The sequence below is a fragment of the Vicia villosa genome, linkage group LG2, assembly GCF_029867415.1.
Source record: "Vicia villosa cultivar HV-30 ecotype Madison, WI linkage group LG2, Vvil1.0, whole genome shotgun sequence".
NCBI classification, from domain to species: domain Eukaryota; kingdom Viridiplantae; phylum Streptophyta; class Magnoliopsida; order Fabales; family Fabaceae; genus Vicia; species Vicia villosa.
In genome coordinates this window covers 119450237-119476108 of record NC_081181.1, presented here as the reverse complement: position 1 = coordinate 119476108, position 25872 = coordinate 119450237, and the positions used below count along the sequence as shown (strand labels likewise).

The 25872-nt window shown below is 39.7% G+C and overlaps 1 protein-coding gene across 2 annotated transcripts in view; it reads right to left on the bottom strand.

The window, feature by feature from the left end:
* Positions 1-25872, bottom strand: part of LOC131651900 (uncharacterized) — a 72006-nt gene that overhangs the window by 30861 nt on the left and 15273 nt on the right. The window contains exons 1-2 of one of the 2 annotated variants that reach the window (XM_058921621.1): positions 5322-25872; positions 961-5215 (exon numbers count right to left, since the gene is read on the bottom strand). The exon at positions 5322-25872 is cut by the window's right edge and continues 15273 nt beyond it. The gene's annotated coding sequence lies outside the window, so the exon portion shown is untranslated. Of the gene's footprint in view, positions 1-960 lie in introns of both variants that reach the window. The other variant, XM_058921622.1, reaches the window with a different exon arrangement.

Here is a 25872-nt window from a genome sequence, read left to right as displayed (position 1 = left end):
TTGAAACCCTTTAGCCAAATAAAACTTATTATTTTAATTAAACAAGTATTTTAAATAAAATCGATTATTGCCCATCGCGATTAATTGATTTAGTCGGAACGAACAATAAATTGGAAATTGAATATTTATAATCACATATCAAAAATAATTTGGAATTATTATTATATAAATAAATATTAAAAATGTAATTAAATAAATATTAGAATAATTAAAATTATATAGTAATTATAGGTTTTGATTTAACGTGGTTGCTTTGAGGGTGTATGATATGAGGAATAAATCTGAGGCGTTTGATTGGAGCTAGTGGTGATCCTAGGGTTCAGATCTGAGGATGTATAGTGGTCTATCTGGTCGCAGGCGCATAGGAACAAGGAATCAGGCTTTTCAATAAAAAGAATGTGGGAGGTGGGGTTCGAACCCACACTCTCTCCCTCGCCAGTACTCACTCTTACCAACTCAACCAAACGCTTTAGTCGTTTGACACACGCGTTTGATGCATAATATATGAAAATCATAAAACTCAATGTAAACAGGCGCCAATTTTCAAATCGGCCAACAAGATGATGACACACCATCATCTTCGTTGCGAGACCTGCAATTTTCCTGATAACATTTGCTACGAAATTTCTACCAATTCGCTTTGTAGCAATTTGACCCTGCGAGACACGAATCACCTGCAAGCAATATAAATCTTTCGCGACCATGGGGATCTCTTCGTCCAGACCCCCCGATTCTAACAGTGCCTTTAATTATCCCTAATTTCACCTAAAACGTAAAACCCCAAATTCAAACCTATAAACCCTAAATCGGTATCCAATGGTGATTCACGATAAAACCACATAAACAATAAATTTCTTGCCCAGAAACAATCACATCATTGAGAACAATCAGAATATACAATCAATTTGCAATGGATATGCCTGAATTACTCTAACCGATCAAAATTTTAAAACAACATACCTTGGCTCAATGGAGAATAATCTGGGGGTGCTGAAGCCGTGTGATGATCCAGATAGACTCAGAATACTCCAAGGAACGTGTGGTTATGCTCAGAATCCTTTAAAACCTCTTGATCCTATGAAACCGAATCCAAGTTTCTTGATGAATTTTGGTGTTCTTGAATATGCCTCTTTGCCCAGAATTTCCTCCCCTAGTCCCTTACCTTGTATTTACTACTAATAGGAGAATGAATTAGGTCAAGTGAAAGGCCCAAAAAGATCCTTGAATCCCTCCTTGCAATTTTGTGAAAAATTGATTTATATCTTTCTATTTTTGATCAAATTTGCTCCAATTCTTTCCAATTTAATTATGAACGAATTTGTATAGGAAATATGGTGTAATTGCTAATTAGATTTGATTGGAATAAGCCATTAAATCATATCTTGGATTTCCTCTTGACTTATTTGACTTTTAATCACCATTTAAATGAATAAAAATCATATAAAATCAAATAAAACTATAAAAATTCGTGGAAAGTCATTTTAGCATCTTGGATAACTTGTGGACCAAGGTTTAATCATAATACCATAGGCCCATTTGCAAAAAATTCCACTTTGAACCCCCTTTCATTCACATTTTGCCTCCAAATTTTGCCCAACTTTGACCAAGCATATCTCACTCAATTTTTAAGCTATGAGAGAGTTCTAGGACTTTTTAGAAACCTCAAGATGTCCTCTATAAGCCACTTTGGAACATATTTTTCATTTGGAGCTTTTATCTTGATCATATCTTCTCTGACAAAAAACTGCTTTTGAAGGATGCCTGAAAATGACCTGTAATCTTTTGCATCATACCTCTCAAATGAACCATTTCTGGCCTTGGCTTGTGATAGACAAAGTTGTAGAAAATACAATTTCCTTCAAAATAGGCTTTGAGTGGGGCATTTTTGATGTTCCATGTGAAAGTTATTCCCAGTCAAAGTTGGGTTGACTTTCTCCTAAAGAAACCCTAATTTGAACCTTTTTGTATTTGTTCATCTATGAGTTTCTATTGATGGATCATGATCAACCTTTGATCAAATGATGGATATACTCTCACACACTTGATGTTGGCCAAACTTGGGATATTTTGACTGTGCTTTGATTATGTTTGACTTTTAGGTCAAACCAGTTGACTGTGAATCTTTTGAGCGGTTTGAACAAGTGACCTTTGGAATTGGGCCTTGACTTTTATCATAGAGGTATCTTAGATCATGATGGGCCATGGAGAACTTCATTAGAGACCTTGTTTTGCTAGTTCCCTCAGGAGAATACCAAACCCTAGATTTAGAAGACTCTTGCTCAGGAGAATGACTGGATGAATCTCTTAAACTTTGATTCATTGTGAATAGAATATGGAAGGAAAATTTTGGGGTATGACAGCTGCCCCTGTTCAATCTTCTTAAACCTGAAGAGGTAGATTGGCTTGTTCGCCTATTGTGATCTGGTGGTGGAAGAGGATTGAACACTAGAATACACAGAAATTTGCGACTGCCGGTGTAGGAAACTGTTTTTTGAGATGGGCTTAAAGATGCCATCCATTTGCTTGACAAGATACTTTGTCTAAAGCATATGCTTTTCAGACATGGATCATTTGATTGCATCTGAAGAGATGTGAAGTAATCTTTTACATAAGACTACCTGAAGAGGTTCCTGAATAGGGTATACCAAAGGTTGATGCGAAAAAGCTTATGCTTTGAACAATGCTTAGGAAGAATGTCTTGGAGAAGACTAACTAAGGAATTCTTTAAAAGAACTAGGTATGTCTTATAGAAGATTGGATGAACATTTTAAGAAGGCTACCTAGAAAGGCATGATATGTCTTAAATAAGACTCACCTAGAAAGGCTCCTAAAAAGATATGAAACGTCTTGAACAGGACTACCTACACAGGTTCCTATAAAGGATATGAACCGTCTTAACAAGAGTGTCTAGAGAGATTAAAATACGTCTTACACAAGACTAACCTAGAAAGGTTCCCAGGAACGATACGATACGCCTATATGTTTGAAGAAGATTACCTAGAAAGGTAAGATATGTCCTAAACAAAACTAACCTAGAAAAGTTTTTGGAAAGGATGTGATACGTCTTACACAAGACTCACCTGGAAAGGCTCTTAGACAGGATACGGGATACCTTAAACAAGACTTACCTAGAAATGCTCCTAGACAGGATATAATACTTTTTTAAACAAAACTACCTAGAAAGGTTCCTATAAAGGGCACGATACGTTTTAAACAAAACTACCTAGAAAGGTTCCTATAAAGAGCACGATACGTTTTAAACAAAACTACCTAGAAAGGTTCCTATAAAGGACACGATACGTTTTAAACAAAACTACCTAGAAAGGTTCCTATAAAGGGCACGATACGTTTTAAACAAAACTACCTAGAAAGGTTCCTATAAAGGGCACGATACGTTTTAAACAAAACTAGCTAGAAAGGTTCCTATAGAGGGAACGATACGTTTTAAACAAAACTACCTAGAAAGGTTCCTATAAAGGGCGCGATACGTTTTAAACAAAACTACCTAGAAAGGTTCCTATAAAGGGCACGATACGTTTTAAACAAAACTACCTAGAAAGGATAGGATACGTCTTAAACAAGACTGCTTGGAAAGGTTGATAATCGTTTTGGACAAGGCTACCTGGAAAGGTAAGAAATTATTTGATTGCTTCTGGATTGTCTTTGAAGAAAGACTTGGAATGAGGTATTAGAATTGTGTCTGTTAAGATTGAATCGTCGATACGATCGTATTCGCACTGTAATTGGATGATAACATCCTTTTGATTATGAAGTGACCTGAAAAGGCAGCGTTAGTTTTATGCAATGTCATGACACATGTGTCATGTAATGAGATTCTCAAAATAAATGAGAATTATGTATGTATGACGATCCCACATTGCAGGTCGTAGATAATACAGGCGTGGGAAGACCAATTATGCAACAATGCTTCTAGTGTGATTTCCCCAATATCAGAAATTTTGAGAGACGTGCCCCTTAATCTGAAGGAAGGACCTTTAGAGAGAACTCGAGTTTCACCATGTCTTGCCTGATATGCATTGCCCCAGTGTTTGAATTCTTGAAAGATATGCCCCTAGTCAATAGGAGCCTTGATTGTATGCCCCTGTTTTTAGGAAAACCCTCTGAACATGGATTCCCCATTCAAGAGTCTTTATCTGAAATGATCGCCTTTGGTTAGATCAATCTCGAGGTACCCTTGATGCTAAGTATTGATTTGAATGTGAAGTAGATGCTTTTCAGAGCGAGTCATGCGTTTCGGTCGCATCCGACGGACAGTGGTTTGCTGAGTACTCAGAATGAGATGATGTTTTCTATAAGATTACCTATAGAGGTCCTTGGAAAGAATGGGAAATTGTCTCAAATAAGACTGTGTTTTAAACAAAACTCAAGGCGACATATTTGTGAAGAGGGTCAAAAGATTCCTATAAAGGATAAAGACTGTTTTATGGGATGTGGCGTTTTAAACGAAACTTAGGAGAAGACATCTTGAAAAAGATTAACCTAGAAAGGATAGGAGGCCGTCTTAGAGAAGACTCTGTACTTTGAACAAAGTTTGACAAGGTTCTTGGAAGCATAAGAGAAATTCGAACGTGTTTTTAAGAGAGACTAACTGAAAAAGTTAAGAGATGTCTTACAGAAGACTACCTAGAAAAGGTTCTTAGAAAGGGATATGTCTTAGAGAAGACTATTTGAAAAGATTCGAAAAATAGAAAGGACGAGAAGATGCGTCTTAGACTTTCTGAACACAGCTCCTAGAAAGGATAAGAGATTTTTGAACCTGTCTTGAAGAAGACTATTTCAAGAGTTTAAGAGACGTATTTAACGAACGACTACCTAGAGAGGCTTGCGGAAAGGGTGTGAGAGTGAAATTGACACCATCTGATACTAAGTGACCTTTGCAACGTGCCCCCAGGTAATGGGGCTTGCCCCATGGGCTATTCAGAGCCTTTGAGAGGTTCTATGGATCTTGATTAGATTTGCCCCATGTAAATGGTATAATGACGAGTTATGCCATGTGTACACATTAGCCATCCCAGTCATGCGTAAGAGATGTTTCTTCTTTTGACAAGCTTTTAAAGCTACTTCGTCAGTCAGTAGGATTTTCAGCCATTAGCCATGCCCCGTGCAACTTCTCCCTGATGTTTAAACATTTGAATCCACATAGACAAGTGTACTTTATATTGAAATTCATAAGATGCGAATGCATATGTCTGTCCTGAAAGTTTAAAAACATTTTTTTTTAGTAAAACGAAGTTGTTTTTTTTTTGTAAGAAAGTGATATCAACTCAAGAGTTGTAGTAGACCTTAAGGAGTCGGGATACCTTTTGGTAACGGTATGCTTTCAAAATAACCATGTTTCAGTTAGGGCTTTTAAAGGTTGTAACGTGGCCTGGTTCACGGTTTTAAGAAACAAAGGATAGTGGCTCAAAGTTTATTTGTACCCATCCCCATCTTCATGATGTTCTCCAGTCATACGCTCAGTTAACTGCGCGTTTAAGTTCCAAAAGACTTTGGGAATACTGATATTCATGATGGTTTAAAAACCAAAGATTTATTTGCAAAGGCAGCCGTCTTCCTTTCTTGTAATATTTTCCTTTTGTTGAGGGTATATAGTAACCTCTTTTTCGACTTTGTTATCCCTAACTTTTGCCTGAACTGTTCGTTTTAAAACTACAGTCAGCGGGATGCCCCAATTTTGCCTAAGTATCCTTAATAGGTTTTGACTTAGCAGGCCTTTGCATTGCTTTCTTTTTCTTGGCGGCTATTGACTGCCGGACTTAATGATGACGAGGAACCCTCGGTGATTATGTTCAAAGGAACAGTTTTGGAGTAATTAAGTTAACTGAGCAGCTACCCTACCCCAGGTTATGTATTAAGGGTTTTATTTTATATGAAGGAAAACTCCTGCTTCTTTAGGCTCAAAGGGGTTGACGAGGGATTAACATCCTTATATCTCCATTATTTCATAAGATTAGTGAGATTCACAATGAATCTTGCTAATTTTTAACTAAACCTCCTACATTTCTCTCTTTTCTTTGGTTGTTCATATCCAAATTTGAAGGATCTATACACTTTGTGCTTGCTCTTGAAGCTACTCCAAGACTTTTGTTCAAGAAGTGGTAATTTGCTAGATCCATGATGTAGATCTTTATTGCTTGTGTTCAATGCATCTTTGATGCTATATTGATGATATTTGCTGGTTTTGTGATGGAAATTTCGTGCTCAAGTTGATCTGTGATCATAAGGTGTTTGTATATTTGTTCAAATCAAGTTTCATGCCTTTAAATGCTGTTTTTGCTGAAATTTACAGTGATGAAATCGATTTCCTTAAGGCTGAAATCGATTTCCTGCTGAACGTAACTTGTTTTTTTTGAAAACTGCACTATGGAAATCGATTTCCCCCTGCATGAAATCGATTTCCTACTGGCAGAATGTGTTTTTTTTTCTTTTTTATGCTTGTTTTGGTTTCCTACTTCCTCCACTTCATTAATATCATTGGATCTAGGATGTTGATAGGTTTGAAAGAACCAAATCCATAATATTAGATGAATGATATTAATGATAGTGTGAGTTGATTATCTTTATGCATTTTATCTTCTTCTTCTCCTTTTTTTCTTTTGATCGATGAAAGTCTTAATACTTTGAGAATTCTTATGGATTCTTAGTAAAGACTAGATCATTACCTATTTTCTTTTCGTGCGGTATTGCTTTCGGAGAATGATCTACATATCATTTCTCTCGCATGCATTAGCACATAAAGTTTTGACCGGCCTCGTTGTAGGGTGATTTCTACATAAATCACTTGGCGATCTGCTTAACATAGCGCAATATTTCGTGTCCCAAATAAAAAGATCAAATATGGAAGAGAATTGTATGCGGTTGATTTAAGACTTATGGAAATTTATCGTGTAGTCGCTATGATTTTATCAAGCTTCTGATAAGTTTCCATTGACTTTAAATCCGAGAACATCCTTCACTCACCATCGATCTTCATTACTAACTTTGATAACATACTTGACAAGTTTCAAGATGGTTATCTTTAACATCTAACAATTGACTTTAATTTCCGCACTTTATTATATTGCTCTTTATATTTCTCGCTTTATCGCTTTATTTTATCATTTCATCATATTTACATTCCGCTATTTTCTCTTTGTCCATTTGGACAGATGTTTATGTTTCCGCCATTTTCTCTTTGTCCACTTGGACCATACTTTACTTTTATGCTAAAACACTAATAAACAACAAAAATCTAAAAAAACACTTAAGGCTCTCTTTTGGACTATTGGTTACTATCCCTAGCATTTTGGAGATTCGGACTTATGGACTTAGTACCTCTGGACTCTCATTCCGTTATTATTCTGTTGTTATTCTGTTTGTCTGGCATTGGATTGTTGTCTGTTTATGTGTGCAGGTATTTCCTTGAAAGCCCTTGATGGTTAATTCCAAGGCATTGATATAAGGATTTTACCCGAAAACAGCCGTTACTCTGCCCGATTTTCGTCACAATCTTAATGTGCTTAATGCGAAGTGGTGCTAAGATAATAAATTCACCTGGATCCCCAAGTGTTAATATGTTGGTATTGATAAGTCCAAAGGATGGGAAATCTACCTTGACTCTTAATGTCAAGTGTTGGCTTCTTATTTCGGTTAGACCGTTTCTTTCCTTAGCTTTTATTTTACGCAATAGGTTAGCCTCTTCATCTCCTCCCACTTCTTAGATTTTCAAAATCTTCTCCCTTTTTCCAAAATATTCTTATGTTTGTAAAACCTTTTCAAAACCTTCTTTCTTTAAAAATATCTTTTGCCCTTAGTGGCTTTTCTTCAAAAGTTTAGACACTGTTAATTGTCGAAACGAGTGGTTATACCCCATGATTTTGAAATTGATTGATAAAATGAGATCTTTTCCGCGTGAGAGAGCTAGTGGCATACTCGTTGATTTTATCCGAGTTGGAGCCTTTCTTTCATTTGCGATGCAAAGAACTCGTTTGTTCTCATGCTCAAGATCAATGGCTGAGTATTTCTCTCCGACGACGACAAAGTGTTTATTCGTTTTTTTTAAATGTTTTCCCTTTAAGCGGAACTACATTAGCTCTGACTTCTCCATTGCACCGAGGAGGTATGTAGGCCCAAAGCTTAAACGCTTTGCCGAGCTTATTTTAAAAATAAAACAAACCGTTTTTTTAGCACACACAACACAGATTTTCAAAAAGGTTCTTGTGGAATACCACAGATATGAGGGGTGCTTAAAACCTTCCCCTCATATAATCAACACCCGTACCTGAGATCTCTTTCTTGTTTTAAAAACAAAACTTTGGGTTTTACGTTCTTTTCCCCTTTCCTTTGGAAACAATAAAGCGCGGTGGCGATTTCAAACGAAATATTGATTCGAGTCAATCTCATGGTTTCGATATCAGATTTTCCCCGCTACAGAAAAATGGCGACTTCATGGGGATCCAGTTTTTTAAGTGTGTTAAGCCTATTTTTGTTTATCTGTGTGTTTTATCTGTATATATTGTTGTGTGCTTTGTTTGTTTTTTTTTCTTTTTGGTGCTCGATGGTTCCTCTGTGATGAGACAAAGTTCTAACCCGAACTTTGGTGAGTAACTTGAGATAGGAGGTGGTAAGACCAATAGTCGCATGTCAGGAGCAATCCTTACCATGAGCGTCATATGGTGGAACCCCAATCAGTGGAGGCCTCATGGAAGGTAGTAGAGGTTGTTACGAACCATCATGATAACGCTATTACTTTCAATAGTGAGTGCCCGTAGAAGCTGAATGACCTAGAACCCTTTTAACCAATCTAAGCCTTTTTAGGATGTAGTGCAGAAACAAGATCAAGTACCAATTTGAGCTTGTTGTCATGCGATACTACGCTCAGACAAGGTCTTTTTAGGCATATTATTGGCGCCCATTAGCAATTGTGCGTGCCGGTAATATCCGATAAAAAGATTGAAAACTCTGGGAACCTTTGTAGAACCCGATTGGCAGGTACAAAACTCCCTAGATCACACCTTGTGGGATGGGTAGACCCATGGCTCCATGCTCGTGACGTCGAACCTAAGAGCCTGGATTGTGTGATTTTGTGTGATTTGATGTGATCTTGTGTGCTCTTGATTGTGGTTGATGCATAAACCATGCATTCATGCATTCATAAAAATGTCCTTTACAAATGGTTTTCAAGGAACTTAGAGACTTTCTTTGTAAATATCACAGGCACCATGGATCAAAAGAGAAGCATCAAAAAGTACACTTTCAGGAATTCAAGTGCAAAAGAATTGAAAGAACTAGCAACTTTGGTTCCTAATCTTGACAACTTCAAAAACCGTTATGGGAAATTGATCTCTATCTTGAAGACCAAAGTGGAAAAGGGGATTCTTGAGACTCTTGTGCAGTTTTATGACCCGGTTTATCATTGTTTCACCTTTCCTGATTACCAGCTTATGCCCACTTTGGAGGAGTATTCTTATTGGATTGGTTTGCCGGTTACGAATGACATACCGTTTAGTGGTCTAGAGAAAGAGCCTCAGGTTGATGAAATAGCAGAGCTTCTTCATTTAAAGATATCAGATGTGAAAGCAAACATGACCAAAAAAGGAGGAATTTGGGGGTTGACTTCTAAGTTCTTGATTGGAAAGGCTTCTATCTTGGCTAGTAAAGGAAGTATGATTGCTTTTGAGACATTTATGGCCTTGCTCATCTATGGTTTGATACTCTTTCCCAACATTGACAACTTTGTCGATGTTAATGCTATTCGGATTTTCATGATTGGGAATCCCGTTCCTACTTTGCTTGGGGATACTTATCATTCCATTCACCATAGGAATGATAAGAAAGGTGGACTTATCAACTGCTGCACTCCTTTGCTCTATAAGTGGTTTATTTCGCACTTACCTCAAGCTAAGAGTTTCTTGAACAATCCTGATGGTCTCTCATGGTCTCAGAAGACCATGCCTCTTACTAATGGGAATATCCATTGGTATAATCCCGCTTATGACATTGGTGAGATTATTGATAGTTGTGGAGAATTCCCTAATGTACCTCTTCTTGGTATACAAGGAGGAATTACCTACAACCCCATTCTTGCAAGGCGTCAATTTTGTTACCCCATGAAGGAGCGACCCGCTAGTATTCTTGTGTCAGGAATCTTCTATCTTAATCAAGATGGAAATTCGGATATGAGAAATCGGTTTGTGCGTGCTTGGCACCATGTTGATAGGAAGAGACATTTGGGGACGAAACAATGTGTTGCTCTCAAAGACTATATTGATTGGGTTCAGGCTAGAGCTCATACTTTTCAGATGCCTTATTTACTCGAGGAGCCTTCTCTACTCATTACTCCACCTTTGTCTTCCACTATTCCTGTTGAAAGTGGTGAGGAGCATCTAGAGCTCGTGGCTAAGATGAGGTTGGAAAGAGATGCTTGGGAGAAGAAGTTTCATGCTTCGGAACTGGAGAACAAAGAGTTGAAGATACACTTGAAAGAAAAAGATGAAATGCTTGATATCCAAGATGGTTGGTTGATGGAAAAGGATGATCAGATTCGTCATCAAGAAGAGTTGCTTCAACAACATGGAGAAAAGCGAAAGAGACCACAAGAAGATTCAGTTGCATGGAAGGAAGTTGCTGATAAGTTGATGGTCGAGAATGCTCATTTGAAGGCCTTTTATGAAGATGAGTTGGAGAAGCTCCGTAGGAAGCTGCAGAGAGGAATTGGATCTTCGTCAGAAGTGTTCCCTTCTAGTTTTTAGCTTTTCCTTTGTTTTGTAATTTTGGATCTTTGAATCCTTTTGTAAGCTTTTCTATTATTAATGAAGAATTTTATTATGTTGTTTTTGCTAATGTTTACAATTAATGTCTTAAAGTTCCTTGAAAACCAAAATAAAAATCATTCGCATTGCATTTCATGCATCATTCTGCATTTTGGTCTTGCTTCCGAGAGTATTCCCGAGGTCTTATTCAGTGTTCTTCATACAGAATCAAGCTGTCTCACCAGTATAACACTCGAGCTAACTGCAAGAAGAAGATGGAAGGTCTTGAACAAGAAAATCGTGAGCTACGTGAAGAGGTTGTTACTTTGAGATCTGGTGTGGATCGTCTCACTGCTCTGGTTGAGACATTGATGGCTGCTCAGAATCAGAATCAAGTTCCTACTCCCAATGCCCAAGCTCAGGGTCAGACCACTGTGATTTCTGAAATTGCTGCTACAACCATTCCTGCTGTTCCTGCTGGTGCTACTAAGCAACGTATGCCTAATGGATATTGTCGCTACCGCGAAAATTAACAGAGTCGCCACTAACATATTTATCCTGAAAAGGAAGGGAATGCCAGCAAACCACAAAACAAAACAACGGTCTCACGACCAGAGAAAAAGGGTAAGGGAGTCGGTTACGCGAGGAGAAGGTATTAGCACCCCTCGCGCCCATCGTTCTCGATGGTATCCACGTCTGTGTCTAAAACTATGGGTGTGTAACAAATCTACGCTAATCTGGACTAAAATGAATGCAGAATGTAGGGAAAAGAAAGGATTATGCTCGCACGGGCCCTACCCCGCTGCCTACGTATCTGTTTTGCAGAATCAGAGCTACCGTAGCTCGGCTAACTAATTTTTGTTTGTTTTGTGTTTTTTAGGTGAACAAGTTACATTCACACTCCGCTGCTCGACCTTTGGAGACTTATGCTTGGGAATGGAGCGGAAATAACAAGCTCTTAAGAAAAGAAAATCAAAGAGTGTGGTTTGTGTTTTAAAGAATGCATGAGGAAGACCTAAGTTAAGGGGGGGAAGCTCGCTACCTAATGTTATCATACAAAGGGTACAAGTCTAAACTAAACTAACAACCTACGAGGGAAAAGGGAAAGCACACAAGTATAGCACACAAACGAGAATCCGCTCGTAAAGCAAACAAAACCAACGGTACTGACCGAGTGGTAGAAAAGCGGTCCCGCCATAGCCAAGGGGAGCAGCTCAACCCAAGTCAACCAAGCATTATACCTCGCGAAAATGATCGGGCCATAGACAAGAGGGCGGACCCCTCTCAGCAACCAAGCCGTCACGGATCATAAAGGAAAACGGTGCGTGCGTACACCGAGCATCAACGTCGAGCGACGCAAGCTATAGGAAAGGCGGGGGTCCGGCTACATGAACCCTTTTCCTGACATACTCGATAACAAGATCTTGTGCAGGTTCGGAAGCGAGCAACGCGAAGCGTGCGCATACTGAACAGACTCGATGAGACTAGGCGGGGGTTGATTGCTAACCCTTCCCGCGTGCCTTCAATGAGGACTTAACGGAGTGCCATATAGGACTTATTACACCGTGACTCCCTGCCGCAAAGCACAAATATAAACACACCAACAAAAACAGAGCCTCTTTCGAGGACTTGGCCAGATGCATGTCTAGGTCCTACTTCTCATGTTATTGGATGATGCGGTAAAGCGATAAAGTGCGAGAAAAGTAAAATGAAACGGGATCAATACCAAACGGATGATGATCCGTAAACTAAAGCGAAGCAAAGCGAAGAAAGTAGAATCCCGCAAGCGAGCTAGCAAAGCAAAAGCAAATGGTCAGCACACCGATTAGCCATGAAAGCACACAAAGGTCGACGTATGCATCAAGCATGATCGCAATACACCTGCAAGAGGAACAAGCAAACCAAACAAGCAGATATAAAGCAAAAGGGATCGTGTCTCCCGGATGAGAACACGTTACGAGTGAATAGGATTGTGTCCCGCAAATGAAATGGAACACACAAGTAACAAGTGCCGATCGGTGTCTATCCAAGAGCCTTGCACACTAGCACACAAGTTAGAGATAACAAACATCGCAATCGGAATTGCGTTATTACCATAAAACGAAAGGAAATCGACAAGTAAGGTAAACATGAAATGGACAATGAAAAATCAAAGAGAAATCAAACATGGATGATCTACAAATTAATGAAAACAAAGCATCTAGTAAGATAGTACATCTCATAAGCTTTCCGACGATATAAAGAACGTGCAAATCGGAGTTACGAGTAAAAAGTTATGCAAGATTGAAGTTATAAAAGAAAACACAAAATTTGCACACAGGAACCGGTTCCTGCATAGGACAACCCGGTTCCTAGTACTAAAAACCAGAGGCAGAAAACTGGGAACCGGTTCCCACCTAGGGACAACCCGGTTCCTGGTACTAAAAACCAGAGACAGAAAACTGGGAACCGGTTCCCACCTAGGGACAACCCGGTTCCTAGTACAAAAACACAGGGGGAAACCGTTCCAACTTGAAATTAGAGCAAACAAACATTGAAAATTCATGCTATACGTAAATTCGCGAATCAAGTGAGTCACATATCAATAAACATGCTAAGTGCGACGCGTCAAGCAAGGCAAATATTAAGCAAAAGCACTACACATGCATCTGTGCAAACACTTTGAGTGCGACACAAGTAACATACATGAACATCAACAATTAAGCACACAAAATCATCCAATAATCACGGATTCGAACACGAATATCACAATCCATCATCAACGAGCAACAATTATATGCAATCAACATAAAATCCAAACACAATTCACATGAACACGACAAATTCGAACAAAGTATAAACAAATTCACCGATCAATCATCATCAATTATCAATTAATCAAGAACAAGAGGTAGATCTAGATCCGAATTCACATAATAATCAACAATTAAGCACTTAATTTGAGATCCGAAAGCTTACCGAATGAAGATCTAACTGAAGCACGAACCCGAACACGATGCAAACGCGAACACGACACGAACGCGACACGAACTCGAACGAAATCCGGAAGGAGAGAGAGTGAGGGCGCGCGAGATGCAAGGAGAAGAGGAAGAGAAATTCGAACTTCGATCTTGACTCTTCAATCCATGTTCTTGATCTTGATGAAGATTGATGAATCTTGATGGAAGTTTTATGTAATTTGTGGTTTTGATCTATGAAAATTGAGAGAGAATTGAGAGAAAGTGTTTGTGAAGAGAATTGGTGAATTCAAATTATGAGAGTCCCCCTTTGATTTGTGAAGAGCAAAATGTTTATATATTGTCAACGCGAAATGTCCAAATTGCCCTCGGTGCGTCTTATTTTGGCTCGTTTTTAAGGAAACTCGGTTCGGCTCTGAATTCCGAAACGAAACCAATGCCACTGTGAAGATGACCAAATTCGTGACTCATCGCCGCGAGAATCACCTCAATCCGATAAGCGATGAAGAAAATACGCCCGTTTGAACGACGAGAAACGCCGATTCATCTGGTGCGACTGTGCAGAATTTTGTGAGTACCGCTCAAAGAACTCGATAAAACTCCATCTTCGGCTCAAAATCTGAACAAGCATGTGTGACGAAGAATCGAAGCTAACGAAATTTCTGAGAAAATGCCGCCGGAATGGACTTCATACGATAAAAATCGAAGAAGTTATGAATTTTCAAACTCGGCGCGACATACCCGGAAATACACTTTTTACCGAAAGATTACAATGTTCTTCAAAATGCTGGGAGTTTTCAATGCATAATTGTTCTTCGGTCCGAACATATGAAATCTTGGTAATGATGACACGGAGCTCCAGTTAAATTTTCAAGCGAATCCGACAAGCGGATTAGGAGATATGAATTTTCCGAGGGACGAAACCCTACATTCAGCACTGTTTTTCACTGCGAAATCTCAAGTAATTTGCGAATTTGGCAACATTCCTCAAAGAATTGACTTCTGAGACGAACACGAAAGTTGTAGATATCGTCGAAACAGTCAGGACAATGCGGGAACTTAGCTCATATCACCTTCCAAATATGACTTGCGAATCTTCTCGTATTTCCACTGTTTAAACCATTTTTCACGCCTTTCTTCTTAAACCCATGAAAACTCTTTATTATTTTTCTTCAATTTTTGAATGATGAAATAAACGTCATTATTAACTTATAGCTCAAATAAAGAGGGCAAATTTTGGGGTGCAACAGATATCCCTGGGGCATGCCTGAAGGTTATTTGTCTGTTCCTGAGATGACTCGTCCGTTGACTCCTGTTATGGTCAACACATCTCCTATTGTTCATACTGGTCCTTTTGTCCCAGAGCCCATTTATGATGCTGCTCCAAGTGAAATTCATGACAGAATGGATGGTTTCCAAGATCAGTTTGAAGAACTGCAGAAAGAAATGAAAGCCCTGCGTGGGAAAGAACTGTTTGGAAAGAATGTGCATGATCTTTGCCTTGTTCCCAATGTGAAGGTACCTGCTAAGTTCAAGCTACCTGAATTTGAGAAGTATAAAGGAAATTCCTGTCCTCAGGCACATCTGGTGATGTATGTAAGGAAGATGTCCACTCACACTGATGATCAACGTCTGTTGATCCATTATTTCCAAGACAGTTTGATTGGAGCCGCTTCTAAGTGGTATATGGGCCTTGATAGCACCCATATTCGCACTTTTAATGACTTGGCTGAAGCGTTTGTGAAGCAATACAAGTATAATGTGGACATGGCTCCTGATAGAGATCAATTGCGAGCTATGATGCAGAAAGAGAAGGAATCCTTCAAGGAATATGCTCAGAGATGGCGTGAAGTTGCCGCCCAAGTGATTCCTCCGATGGAAGAGAAAGAGATGACTAAGATTTTTCTGAAGACTCTTGGTCCGTTTTACTATGAGAAAATGATTGCAAGTGCTTCTGTAGACTTCACCGAAATGGTGGGTATGGGTGTCAGGTTAGAGGAAGCTGTGCGAGAAGGCCGTCTGGTTCGGAATGACAATTCGTCTGGTGGTGCGAAGAAGTTTGGTTCTTCATTCCAGAAGAAGAAGGAATCAGATGCTAATGCTATTTCTCATGGGAGGAATAGTTGGTTTAGAAATCAATCTCAACAAGTGGCGTCAGTAACTCCTGTTGTGAATTCAGTGCATGTAGATCCTGTTAATCAACAACCAGCAATGCGGAATCCGTATCCTCGGGTTAATATTGATCCTATCCCCATGACGTACACTGAACTGTATCCCGCATTAATTCATAAGAAGTTGGTTCAACCAAGGTCACCACCCCCTGTTCTGGAGAAACTCCCTTGGTGGTACAAAGCTGATGCCACTTGTGCTTTTCATCAGAATGCTCCTGGGCATGATTTGGAAAACTGTTGGTCCCTGAAGAATGAAGTTCAGAGATTGGTTCATTCTGGTATGCTTTCCTTCCGTGATATTGGCCCAAATGTGCAGAACAATCCATTGTCGACTCATGAAGTGTCTGCTGTGAATATGGTGTATGAATGCCCTGGGAAGTATAAGATTTATCGTGTGGAACACATCAGAGGATCATTGGTAGAGATGCATGCCACTCTGTGTGAATACAGTCATTATGAGCATAATCATGCTGCTTGTAGGATTTGTTCAGTTAATCCTCGAGGATGTTATATTGTGAGGAGAGACTTACAAGAGATGATAGATCAAAGGCTCATTGAGATTCTGAGGGACAGAGATGAAGATGATGTCAATGTGATTGAACCATGCTTTGAAATCCCGGAATGTGTAGAGATTGGTTATTATGGCAAAGCTGCTGTAGAACCTCTTGTGATATGTTTGCCTGGATCTGTACCTTATAGTTCTGATAAAGCTATACCTTACAAATACAATGCCACCATGCTGGAAGCTGGGAAAGAAATCGAGATTAAGCCTCTGTCTTCTGTTGAGAATATAGCAGATGTTAGTAGAGTGACTAGAAGTGGACGAGTTTTTACTCAGCCCCAAACAGTTGTGGATGTCCAGAGGAATCCTACTCAAGTGCCTGTGAATGATGCGACAAAAGTTAATGAAGGGTCGTCTTCAGGAAAGGAGATGGATGAGATTTTGAAGCTTATCAAGATGAGTGATTATAAGATTGAGGATCAGTTGCATCGCACTCCGTACAAGATCTCTATAATGGAGCTGCTGACGAGCTCTCCTGCTCATAGAGATTCTTTGATGAAGATACTTGATCAAGACTTTGTGGATCATGATGTGACGCTGGATCAGTTTAATGGGGTTGTGAGTAATATCACTGCATGTAACAATCTGAGTTTCAGTGATGAAGATTTGCCTGAGGAAGGAAGAAATCATAATTTGGCTTTGCACATCTCTGTCAGTTGCAAAGAGGACTCAATGTCTAATGTGTTGATCGATACTGGATCATCTCTGAATGTCATGCCAAAATCCACTCTTGCTAAGCTGTCTTATGGTGGCACACCAATGAAATTTAGTAATGTGATTGTCAAGGCTTTTGATGGATCGAAGAAATCAGTGGTTGGAGAGGTTGATTTGCCTATTGGTATCGGACCGTTTGTCTTCAAGATTACTTTTCAAGTAATGGACATTTTCCCTGCATACAGTTGCTTATTGGGACGCCCATGGATCCATGAGGTTGGGGCAGTCACTTCGACTCTCCACCAAAAATTGAAATTCGTGAAAGATGGAAAGATGGTTGTTGTGAATGGAGAACAAGCTTTGCTGATTAGTCATCTCTCTTCGTTCCGTACCATAGAAGTCGATGAAGTGGCCATTGGAACTGCATTCCAAGCCCTGTCTGTTAATGATGAGTTCAAAAAAGATGAAGCTTCCATTGCCTCCTTCAAAGATGCTCAACTGGTAGTTCAGAATGGACATTCAAGAGTCTGGGGACAAGTGGTGAGTCTTCAAGAGAACAAGAATAGAGCTGGTCTGGGATTTTCTGCCTCAGACAAGTCTGTGATGAAGCCTGAATTTGCTTTTCGTCCTTATCAAGAGATGTTCCATAGTGCTGGGTTTCTACATCCGACTCCTCCAGAAGTGAACGCTATTATTGAAGACGAATCAGAGCCAGAGGTGCCAAACTTTGTGACCCATGGAAAGATGATTAAGAACTAGATCACCATTGACATTCCTGAGTGTACTCATGCTTCAAAGTAATTTGCTTTTATGTTTTTCAAAATCCTTTCATTCTGCCCAAGATGAAAGTGAAGTTGTTGGGGCTGTTTTCTGTATGTTTTAAACATTAAAATCATCAATAAAAGTCATTTTGTTTCTGCATATAAATGCTTTTTATCTTTTTTCTTTTTCTGGAAAGTGGTAACACAAAAAACCTTAAAAATGTTTTCATTTGCCATAATCTGCACTATTACATGTTTGCATATATCTTTCCTTTTCCTGAAATAATAATCATTTGTGCAGATTAATCAATAAAACCGTTGAAAGTAATGACCCTGCACCCTCTCCTAACTTCGAGTGTCCTGTGTATGAGGCGGAAGAAGAGAGTGATGAATGTATTCCTGATGAGATTTCCCGACTGCTTGAGCACGAGGAAGACACCATTCAGCCATATAAAGAGCCGTTAGAAGTCATCAACTTGGGTTCTGAAGAGGATAAAAAGGAAGTCAAGATTGGGGCACTGCTTGGTCAAGATGTTAAGAAAGGGATGGTAGAGCTTCTTAAAGAGTATGTTGACATTTTTGCATGGTCCTACCAAGACATGCCTGGGTTGGACACAGATATTGTGGAGCATCGTTTTCCGTTGAAACCTGAATGCCCTCCTGTCAAGCAAAAGCTAAGAAGAAGTCATCCTGATATGGCGGAGAAGATTAAGAATGAGGTCTTGAAGCAGATAGGCGCAGGTTTCCTTGTCACTTCTGTATATCCTCAATGGATTGCCAATATTGTGCCTGTTCCGAAGAAAGACGGAAAAGTTCGCATGTGTGTTGATTATAGAGATTTGAACAAAGCCATTCCGAAAGATGATTTTCCTCTACCTCACATTTATATGTTGGTAGATAACACGACAAAGTTTGAGGTTTTCTCCTTTATGGATGGTTTTTCAGGATACAACCAGATTAAGATGGCACCTGAAGACATGGAAAAGACAACCTTTATCACGCCATGGGGGACATTCTGCTACAAAGTGATGCCTTTTGGGTTGAAGAATGCTGGCGCGACATATCAGAGGGCCATGACCACTCTTTTCCATGATATGATGCACAAAGAAATTGAGGTTTATGTGGATGATATGATTGCCAAGTCCCAGTCAGAGGAAGGGCACATGGAAGATCTTTTAAAGTTGTTTCAGCGTTTGAGAAAGTATCGTCTCCGCTTAAATCCAAACAAATGCACTTTTGGTGTCCGTTCCGGAAAATTATTGGGTTTTGTCGTCAGTCGGAGAGGAATTGAAGTGGATCCTGATAAAGTTAAAGCAATTCAGGAAATGCCAGCACCAAAGACTGAGAAACAAGTGAGAGGTTTCCTCGGACGTTTGAATTATATCTCCAGGTTCATCTCCAATATGACTGCTACCTGTGAGCCAATCTTCAAGTTGTTAAAGAAAAATCAGGGATGTGTGTGGAATGAAGATTGTCAAAAAGCTTTTGACAACATCAAAGAATATCTGCTTGAACCTCCAATTTTGCTCCCTCCAGCTGAGGGAAGACCTCTGATTATGTACCTCACAGTGCTTGAAAATTCAATGGGATGTGTTTTGGGTCAGCATGACGAGTCTGGTCGAAAAGAGTATGTAATATACTACCTTAGCAAAAAGTTTACCTAGTGCGAAACAAGATACTCGCTGCTTGAGAAAACTTGTTGTGCTATGGTGTGGGCTGCTCGCCGACTGAGACAGTATATGTTGAACCATACCACCCTATTGATTTCCAAAATGGATCCAATTAAGTATGTATTTGAGAAACCTGCATTAACCGGAAGGATTGCTCGCTGGCAAATGTTGTTATCAGAATATGATATTGAATATCGAGCTCAGAAAGCTGTGAAAGGAAGTGTGTTGGCAGAGTACCTCGCTCACTAACCAATTGATGATCGTCAATCTATCAGAATGGACTTCCCAGATGAAGATATAATGTATTTGAGAGCTCAAGATTGGGATGAACCGTTGCCAGAAGAAGGGCCGGATCCTGAATCCAAGTGGGGTTTAATTTTTGATGGAGCTTCTAACGTTCATGGCCATGGGATTGGTGCCATTATTGTCACTCCGCAGGGTTCACATGTTCCTTTTACTGCAAGGATATGTTTTGATTGTACAAACAATATTGCTGAATATGAAGCTTGCATCATGGGACTTGAAGAGGCCATTAATCTAAGAATTAAGATTCTTGATGTTTATGGAGATTCTGCGCTTGTGATTAATCAGATTAAAGGAGAATGGGAAACTCGTCATCCTGGTTTAATCCCTTACAAAGATTACGCCAGGAGGTTATTGACATTCTTCAACAAAGTTGAATTCCACCACATCCCTCGAGATGAGAATCAGATGGCTGATGCTTTAGCCACATTGTCTTCCATGTACAAAGTGAATTTCCATAATGAGGAGCCTCAGATTACAATCAGGCGTCTTGATAGACCTGCTCATGTATTTGCAGTTGAGGAAGTAACAGATGAAAAGCCTTGGTATTTCGATATTAAGCACTTCCTTCAGACTCAAGAGTACCCACTCGGGGCATCAAATAAGGATAAGAAAACTTTGAGGAGATTGGCTGGCAGTTTCTTCATCAATGCTGATGTTTTGTATAAAAGGAATTATGACATGGTTTTGCTCAGATGCGTGGATAGACACGAAGCAGACATGTTGATGCATGAAATCCATGAAGGTTCTTTTGGTACTCATGCCAATGGACATTCGATGGCTAAAAAGATGCTTAGAGCAGGTTACTATTGGCTGACAATGGAATCTGATTGCTACAAGTTTGTAAAGAAGTGTCACAAGTGTCAGGTATATGCTGACAAAATTCATGTGCCCCCGACACTTCTCAATGTTATTTCTTCCCCATGGCCTTTCTCTATGTGGGGTATCGATATGATTGGTATGATTGAACCCAAGGCTTCGAATGGACATCGATTCATCCTGGTAGCAATCGATTATTTTACCAAGTGGGTAGAAGCTGCTTCATATGCTAATGTAACAAAGCAAGTTGTGGTCAGATTTATCAAGAACAACATCATCTGCAGATATGGTGTACCGAGCAAGATCATCACTGATAATGGCTCGAATCTGAATAACAATATGATGAGAGAACTGTGTGAAAGTTTCAAAATTGAACATCACAACTCTTCGCCTTATAGGCCAAAGATGAACGGAGCTGTTGAAGCAACAAATAAGAATATTAAGAAGATTGTGCAAAAGATGGTTGTTACGTACAAGGACTGGCATGAGATGCTCCCATTTGCTTTGCATGGGTACCGTACATCTGTTCGTACTTCAACCGGGGCAACCCCCTTTTCTTTGGTTTATGGTATGGAAGCAGTGCTCCCTATTGAGGTTGAGATTCCATCATTGAGAGTTTTAATGGAAACCAAGTTATCTGAGGCTGAGTGGTGTCAGAGCAGGTTTGATAAATTGAATTTGATAGAGGAAAAAAGAATGACGGCTTTATGCCATGGTCAGTTGTACCAGAAAAGAATGAAGAAAGCTTTTGATAATAAGGTTCGACCTCGTGTATTCAGAGAAGGCGACCTCGTGCTCAAAAGGATCTTGTCTTTCACCTCCGATTCAAGGGGCAAGTGGACTCCTAATTTTGAAGGACCATATGTTGTTAAGAAAGCCTTCTCTGGCGGTGCATTAATTCTTGCAACTATGGATGGAGAAGAGCTCCCACGTCCCGTGAATGCTGATGTAGTCAAGAAATACTTCGCCTAAAAATAATAAAAGAACAGCTCGCTAAGTTGAAAACCCGAAAGGGCGGCTTAGGAAAAAAAGAGCGTCTCGGTGGATTGAAAACCCGAAAGGGCGGTCCAGGCAAAAATTAGAGACATAAACAGAATAAAATACCCGGTGGACTGAAAACCCGAAAGGGCGGTCCAGGCAAAAGTTAGGGATTCATGACAAGTAACTACATCAGACAAGACTTGATCATCAGTAGTCATTTGTTTATCATGAAGAAGTTCAACACATTTCAACGGAAGCCTTTGCTCAGGAATTCCAAGTTGAGAGAGAGGATAGGGTCATTACATTTCAATGTACCTTTTTCCACAAAATTACCACTTTCCAAACTTTGTAATAATCCATGGGGTCTTGCCTTTTGCAGGCTACCATTCTATTAAAAAAGTTTGAGCCTTTACCCTTTATTGGCAATCTTTTTCTTTCGTATCTCTCAAAATGTCATTTATTGTTGATAGTAATTTTTTGAAACAAAGAGAAAACTGATTTCAACAAAATCCTTTTGAAAAATATAAAAGAAGTTTTGTTTTGATTCATGAGTGCATTACAAGGAATGGATATGTTGATGTATTCATATGCAAAAAAAGAAGAATGTGTTCCACTCAATGCACCTTTGGCCTGGTTCGAAGATGATGTAGAACTCGGTTATTTTGTTCTCTCAGCTCCAATGTTCCCTAGTGTTGGGCAGCATTTATTCTGAAGCCATCAAAAGATTGTTATAGCAGTTTCTGCTCTGGTGTTCAGCTTGAGACATGCTTGATTATTCTATTTTCGCACTCCATCTCTTGAGTTAATTCTTGTACTAAGTTTTGGCAGCATATGCATCATTAACATGCATCAAAAACAGTCATACATTCACATTTGCTATCATGAAGTTTACTGTCAAACATATTGCTCTTTCATTTAGAGTGTCTTAAGCAGAAAAAGCTCACTTTCCTTGAAAATCCCCACTGAATTTGTTTCTAGGTGGATAATATGTTCCAGTTATTCTGTTCAGATGTCTACGAACAGAAGACTAGTGAGTTTCTCCTTCACTTAGTCCAGTCTTTTTGGCAGCTTCTTTCCATTTGGTCATGGATTGAATTTTCGTTGCTGGACGATGAATATTGAGATTATGCATTTATGTTTGCATCCTCAAATCTTTGAAAAAGTATTATTGATTGCTCTTCACCGTCATTTGTACAAAGGGGCATCTCTTCATACCTCCAGTGGAACGTTGGTATGTGTTATCGTCAGTGGTACGGCGGTACATCTCTTTCATCGTCAGTGGTACGTCGATGAATTACCTCTTTTTATATCATCAGTGGTACGGTGGTATATCTCTTCATGCCTTCAGTGGAACGTTGGTATGTGTTATCGTCAGTGGTACGACGGTACATCTCTTTCATCGTCAGTGGTACGTCGATAAATTATCTCTTTTTATATCATCAGTGATACGATGGTATATCTCTTCGTGCCTTTAGTGGAACGCCGGTATGTGTTTTGTCAGAGATACGGCGGTACATCTCTTTCATAGTCAGTGGCACGTCGATGAATTATCTCTTCTTATATCATCAGTGGTACGGTGGTATATCTCTTTCATACCTTCAGTGGAACGTTGGTATGTGTTATCGTCAATGGTACGGCGGTACATCTCTTTCATCGTCAGTGGTACGTCGATGAATTATCTCTTCTTATATCATCAGTGGTACGGTGGTATATCTCTTTCATACCTTCAGTGGAACCTTGGTATGTGTTATCGTCAGTGGTACGGCGGTACATCTCTTTCATCGTCAGTGGTACGTCGATGAATTATCTCTTCTTATATCATTAGTGATACGATGGTATATCTCTTCATGCCTTCAGTGGAACGTTGGTATGTGTTATCGTCAGTGGTACGGCGGTACATCTCTTTTATTGTCAGTGGTACGGCGGTACATCTCTTTCATCGTCAGTGGTACGTCGATGAATTATCTCTTTTTATATCATCAGTGGTACGGTGGTATATCTCTTCATGCCTTCAGTGGAACGTTGGTATGTGTTATCGTCAGTGGTACGGCGGTACATCTCTTTCATCGTCAGTGGTACGTCGATGAATCATCTCTTCTTATATCATCAGTGGTACGGTGGTATATCTCTTTCATACCTTCAGTGGAACGTTGGTATGTGTTATCGTCAGTGGTACGGCGGTACGTCACTTTCATCGTCAATGGTACGTCGATGAATTATCTCTTCTTATATCATCAGTGGTACGATGGTATATCTCTTCATGCCTTCAGTGGAACGTTGGTATGTGTTATCGTCAGTGGTACGGCGGTACATCTCTTTTATCGTCAGTGGTACGGCGGTACATCTCTTTCATCGTCAGTGGTACGTCGATGAATTATCTCTTCTTATATCATCAGTGGTACGGTGGTATATCTCTTTCATACCTTCAGTGGAACCCTGGTATGTGTTATCGTCAGTGGTACGGCGGTACATCTCTTTCATCATCAGTGGTACGTCGATGAATTATCTCTTCTTATATCATCAGTGGTACGGTGGTATATCTCTTCATGCCTTCAATGGAACGTTGGTATGTGTTATCGTCAGTGGTACGGCGGTACATCTCTTTTATTGTCAGTGGTACGGCGGTACATCTCTTTCATCGTCAGTGGTACGTCGATGAATTATCTCTTTTTATATCATCAGTGGTACGGTGGTATATTTCTTCATGCCTTCAGTGGAACGTTGGTATGTGTTATCGTCAGTGGTACGGTGGTACATCTTTTTCATCGTCAGTGGTACGTCGGTGAATTATCTCTTCTTATATCATCAGTGGTACGGTGGTATATCTCTTTCATACCTTCAGTGGAACGTTGGTATGTGTTATCGTCAGTGGTACGGCAGTACATCTCTTTCATCGTCAGTGGTACGTCGATGAATTATCTCTTCTTATATCATCAGTGGTACGATGGTATATCTCTTCATGCCTTCAGTGGAACGTTGGTATGTGTTATCGTCAGTGGTACGGCGGTACATCTCTTTTATCGTCAGTGGTACGGTGGTACATCTCTTTCATCGTCAGTGGTACGTCGATGAATTATCTCTTTTTATATCATCAATGGTACGGTGGTATATCTCTTCATGCCTTCAGTGGAACGTTGGTATGTGTTATCGTCAGTGGTACGGCGGTACATCTCTTTCATCATCAGTGGGACGTCGATGAATTATCTCTTTTTATATCATCAGTGGTACGGTGGTATATCTCTTCATGCCTTCAGTGGAACGTTGGTATGTATTATCGTCAGTGGTACGGCGGTACTTCTCTTTCATCGTCAGTGGCACGTCGATGAATTATCTCTTTTTATATCATTAGTGGTACGGTGGTATATCTCTTCATACCTTCAGTGGAACGTTGGTATGTGTTATCGTCAATGGTACGGCGGTACATCTCTTTCATCGTCAGTGGTACGTCGATGAATTATCTCTTTATATCATCAGTGATACGGTGGTATATCTCTTCATACCCTCAGTGGAACGTTGGTATGTGTTATCGTCAATGGCACGGTGGTATATCTCTTCATATCATCAGTGGTACGATGGTGTGGTTTCTGTTAACGGAAGATTGGCATTCTGATTCAGGATGCATACTTTCTCATCCCCAGTGAAAGAGGATGTCCCCTTTTCTCATCCCCAGTGAAAGAGGATGCTATAACCTCTGTGGCGTGAAGTGTTTTCACCAGAGAAGTTTCTTTCCCCACCAAAGTTTCGTCTCTCCAACAAAGTCTTGCCTTCCCCAGCGGAGTTATGCCAGCAAGACATTTGCTTTCCCTAGTGGAGTTCCTTTTTCTCCCCAGTGTGGCCATGTTTTATCCTCACCATATGCATTCATTAACATTGCATAGCATCTTAGGTTCAAAAATTGTGTTTTATATATTTAAGTCTCTTCGATTTCGTCAAAACGAAGATTTCCAATCATCGTATCTCCAAATCGAAGAAACTTAAATAGGGGCATCTGTCATACCCCAATTTTTGACCCTAAGATCCTATATCATTCATATCCCAATCATTAATCAAGAGTTTCATTTGGAAGTTTTGTTTTTGGTGTTGCACTCACCTCATCAATAAGAGGGACCATCAAGCACCAATGATTGTTTATCTTGTATGCATATTATACTAACCCAAATACCAAAAACATTGCTTTGTTTCTTTGTAGGCTTTTGTTTTGTAGGTACCAAGCCAAGACATGCAATAAACAAGGCATTTTTCA